The sequence below is a fragment of the Anomalospiza imberbis genome, chromosome 6, assembly GCF_031753505.1.
Source record: "Anomalospiza imberbis isolate Cuckoo-Finch-1a 21T00152 chromosome 6, ASM3175350v1, whole genome shotgun sequence".
Classification (NCBI taxonomy): Eukaryota; Metazoa; Chordata; class Aves; order Passeriformes; family Viduidae; genus Anomalospiza; species Anomalospiza imberbis.
In genome coordinates this window covers 30,435,436-30,440,551 of record NC_089686.1, presented here as the reverse complement: position 1 = coordinate 30,440,551, position 5,116 = coordinate 30,435,436, and the positions used below count along the sequence as shown (strand labels likewise).

General features: G+C 38.2%; 1 long non-coding RNA gene across 1 annotated transcript; it reads left to right on the top strand.

Moving 5' to 3' along the window:
* The first annotated feature begins 243 nt into the window (after nucleotides 1-243).
* LOC137475597 (uncharacterized) lies at nucleotides 244-4,769 on the top strand. The gene is made up of 3 exons (XR_010999969.1): nucleotides 244-876; nucleotides 2,932-3,035; nucleotides 4,447-4,769. It is a non-coding gene; the product is annotated as an uncharacterized lncRNA (long non-coding RNA).
* The last annotated feature ends 347 nt before the right edge of the window (nucleotides 4,770-5,116 follow it).

Here is a 5,116-nt window from a genome sequence, read left to right as displayed (position 1 = left end):
AGCACACCTCGGCACAGATACACACAGTGCAAGCTTATTGCAAAGCTTATGGGGCGATTGCCACTGTCTTTGTTGTTCTGCTTATGTGGCACAGAACTATGCTGATAAATACCCAGATAGGACAGATATAAATTTGATGGATGAAGTACTGTTTTCTTTAATAATCTAGATTGAAATGTTAAATTTTGTTCTGCATTTATCATGCTCATCTAGCGTGTATTGGCAATAGGCTCAGTCATTGTTCTAAATGGCTGTAAATTGCTGTCAGGTTCACAGCACTCAGGGCCTTTGTGTGTTGGTTTTATTGAAAGCAGGTCTACTACGGGCTGCTTTTTAACCTGGAAGATTTAAGAAAAGAGAAGAATCTATTCCTTTTAGCTCAGGAGGTTTCTAAGCTGCAGAAAGCATTAGAGGTTGTAGGGAAAGAAGTTTTATATACTGTGTTGTACAGTAAGCTTCTGTTCCTATGCTTTTCCCCTCAAATATACTCCATTAGCCACTCAGAGAGAGGCTGAACTAAATAGCTCTTTGCTCTGTCTGAAGAGGGCTTTATTTATGGACTCCTTTTATTCTTAGTTATTGCAGCAACCCTTGGGCTTGATTCTATAAAACACTAGCTCAGGGCAAACTCCCCCCAGTACTATCAGGGCAGCAATTAAGTAATTAACACACGAGTGTTTGCAGCTCTCAGCAGAGAGTTGATATCATGCAGACCTCGGTTCTCATGGAGAAGGACTTTTACAAGGAAATATCATTCCTCCCTGCAGCAGCAGTAAATAGCTGGAAGTGCAGCAGGCAACTGGCTTTAAAGGTCAAGAGAAAATCCCACCCAGGCTTCCAGCTGCCAGGCAGCTTTCAGTGAACCTCAGCTCTAAGGTGAGCACAGGCTGTGTGAGTGGGGTGGCCAACATCCGTCACTTGTGCCCTGGGATTTGGCAGGGGGAGTGCATGTGCTTTAGTGTGAGACCCCCTGTTTGCTCTTACTTCTACAGAGACATTTCAAATGGTGTCCCTGCCTGGGGTTTGGGTAAACCATTTGGAGAGCCCATTGCAGTAGTAAGCTAGAAAGTTTATCTGGGCTTGTCTAAAGGAAGCCTCTTTACTGCAGCACCCATGGAAACAGAAACTAATGATACTACACACTCTTAGTAGTAACCAAACCAGAAAAATAAAAAAAATATCTTTGCGGGACAAATTAAAGGGGGTTTTCTATTTCTTACTTGGCTTAGAGTGTGCATTTATATGCTGAAAATAAACTTGTTTGGCTGTTGCTGATGAACTTGTTTTGCTGTTGCTGATTAGCTCCTTATAACTTTAGATAGAAATACCCTTTTGAAAAGACTTAGCTTGAAGCATGTTACTGTGTTTCACTGATGCCTTCAGTTCTTTGTTTCTCCTTAAGTTTGTGGAGACAATAAATTGGGAATCAGTCCATTGCTTGTGATTTGCAGCTCTAATAAAGCCTGGTGGGTACACAGCTTTCTTCTGTTGGCCATGATTATTTGGTGACTGCTGCTGGCTTACGATTGTTAATGAACATTTTAAAGTACACCAATGACACTTTGCTTTCTAAAGAACAATTTGAATTCCTAGAATGATCAACAAATCCTTTTCTTTAAATAAAAATCTAGTACAAGTTTGTCAGAAGACATAAAATCTTATATTTGTACTAATACAATGCTGCATCTAGCAGTGTTTCTGGTTTAGCTAATATTAAAGATTGATCATCTATCTGCTGTGCTTTTCTTGCAGCATAGTAATATTCTCAAAATAATAATTATAACATCATTTGTTTACTAAAGTATGGGTGTAGCATTTGGAGGATTTTTAAAACCATTTTCCCCTTTGCTTCCTTTCCCAGAAGAGTATTGGAATACTAGAGAAATTTAATTAAAACATGTTAATTGAAACTATACTTAATTTATTTCAGCAGTGTATAATTCTTTAGAGATAATTGAATTTTATATTTTACATTTTTGAAATTAATAAATGTATATATTGTGTATTTCTAATTCTTGGGGTTACATGGGAAATACCTGCTCACTCATTTTGAAAATAAGAGGGACATAAAATGAAAAAAAAAAACCAAAAAAAAAAATGGAGACAATGGAAGACTTCCAGTAACTCTGCTTTGGAATGGATCTAGTATTCTGGCTGGAAATGAAATACGTTCTCACTTCCAGCACTGGGAGTGTCATTTTTTGTGGCTTTCTATAACGCCAGTACTTAAATTAAATATTATTCTTTGAGATCTAGTGAAAGCAAGGTTGTTGGTTTTGGCTGCCAGCTCCCATAGTACCATCCCTCTTTCCCATTAACACTGACTTGTCCTTCTTCACATTGAATCCTATGCACGGTTCTTACTTTGATGCTGCAGCTCAGTTTTGTGGAATGCTTTTTGAACAGAAGTTTTTCAATATGTAAGTTTACAGTCCCAAAGAGTATTCAGACATTCTGTTGTATTATTGCATGCATTTAATTTTTAGTTTCTGGTTGGATCCAAGTAAAATATCTATACATTTCTCTGGAAAAATGAACTCACAATTCCTGAGTAGTGTTTGCATGTGTCTGTTTATTGTCCCAGTTTACTTGGATCTTCCATAAAAATAGCAAAACTCTATTTTCTTCTGAAGTCCCATAATTTGTCCTTTTTCTTTTATTTTCTTCCTTTAATTTTTTCCTCTTTTTGTTTTTCTCTTTTAAATTATTTCTTCACTCTCTGCAGGATGATTTTTGTCTAAAGATAACTGATCACCCATGCACTCAGGCAGTTGTTTAGATTGCTGGAGTATGGAAGGTTATCAGTTCCCAGGAGTGGAAAATTTGTTCTGGATTCTAGAATTTTAAGGAATACCTGGCTATTATATGGTTTAAGTTGGTTTGAGTAACTGATGTCTTGGACTGCTCTTGCCTTTGTTGGCATGTCTGTAGCCATGAGGTTTCAACAGCATGTGACTATGATCTGTCTGCCCCATTAATGTGCTTGTCACAAAGCAAGTGGGCAAACTTGCCATCCTCAGGTGAACTGAAAAAAGGTATTTACAGTGGGCAGGAGCTTGTTTTGCTTCAAAGCTTTTTTTTTTTTTTTTTTTTTTTTTTTTGGTTGTCAAAGCATTCAGATAAGCCTTAATATTTTTCAAAGTACATGCTGAGCACTTATGAAAACATGACCATCTAACTCTCTCAAGTTAGGCAACCAAAACCTGAAGTCTCCACACATCCCTCTGTCTTACTGTTGAAAATCCAGCCATTGGTTTTAAATTATTCCTGTGCTTAATTTTTAGGGATAGTTATAAATGTCCTAAATATGGGCCATTGCAAAAGATTCTGGAGATTCTCTGACCGTGACTTACTGGGAATGCTTGCATCTAAAAATTAGGCTGCTCCGTTAAGCCTCTCAGGTGGATAGATAGATTGCTTCAGGCACTTGAAAAGCTTGCCCTACAGCATAAAAATGACCTGTACAAGGTAACTGAAGGTGTCATGGTTTCAGAATTTTGTCCTGCTCAGTCTACAAACTGGTGGGGTGGTTGGTTCATTTTAATGTGTGGTGCGACTGATGTGGTGGCATGAATGGGATGGATGTTTTCTTATCCAGTGGTCAGCTGTCATCCTTGACTATTGCTGCCGGTGGGGATAATTGTGTGCAAAGGAGCAAATGAAGGAAGGGAGTCCTGCTTGCCACACTGACCAGTTGCATTTCGGGGAGCACCCACAATAGCCTTTCATCCCTTTCTTATTTGCATTTATCTCAGAGATCATTGAAGGGTTTTGGCTTGTAAATCAACTGCTCTGGAGACTGTTATTGACTCTCCCCGAGTCAGTGGCATGGAAGTCAATACCTGGCCACATGTGTTACTGCACCAGGATCTTGTGTTGATATTAATGTAGCTTGTACGCCTACGGTAATGCACAGTGGCAGTCTCAAGTTCTAAAACATGAAAGCAGGATGTTTAAATGGGAAATGGTGTTACATGGAAAAGAAAGCTGTGGATAATTGTGAGCTCTTCTACAAGAAAGCATGACGTTAATGACCAGACAACCGAGAGCTCTCTGATTGTCATAACTACAACTTTTGTTTAGAGGAATGTAACTGAACTTATTGAAATTGCCGTAAAATATACTAAACTGACTTGAATGCTGGATAGTTCTTTTTTTTAACTCCCTCCTCTCAGTTGCAACAATTAGTTGCTATCTGCTATATGTATTGTCTACATGTTTGAGAAAGTTGAGAAACTTTTGCTTCAAGGTGCATTTAAGAAGCTTAGGCATAAAAATGTCATCAATGGTCCTAATTGACTGAAAAAAAATTATGTAAGATGTTGATGTTGCATCTGCATGTCTTTTTTGTTACTCAAAATTTTTTTGTGAGCTTGTATTTTAATTAACTTGCTCTGAAAATAACTTGTGCTATAATTAACTTGCTCTGCATTACTTATGCCACAGCATGGAAAATCATTAGTGGGGAAGGTGGTGGTGTGTTCATGTAGGAAGAGCTTTAGGAGGAGGGGAACTAAGAGGCCTACTGTTCACCATTGCAAACAGGGACACTGCTTGTGCACCGTGCAACCGGGTATTTCTTGCATCTGTAGGGATGAGGAAGAGTTATACTGCTGAACTACTGAACTCCTTAGGGGAGAACTTGTCTGCAGGGATGAATGATGGTTTTAAACTGGAGTAAGAATTAAAATTGGTAGGCTTCATTTGCATTGTTTATATATGTATATTTCTTTTTTTTAATTATGAAGTGACAAAAAGAAATTCAATAACCAAAAAACAATCATCAAAAAGGACGCTGGACAAACACGGAAATTAAGTATATGTGTTTTTCCCCTTTCTGACCCCTCAGAGTACTCCCAGTGGCATGTGTCAAGGCATTTTCAAAGCTAGGCTTTAAAGTATTTCTGAACTCTATTGTACATTAGTCTCTGCATCTATAAATTGACTCTAGGGTCATTTAGGGGATAACTTGGCTTTAAATACAGGATTGCACTAATATGTCTGTTGGCCCTCACTCATCCATTTGAATTGGCTGAAGTCCAGCTGGAATAGAGGAGAGTTGTTTAAGACACCCATTCTTCATGATGTTACATTATCATATCTTGTCTTGCACTTC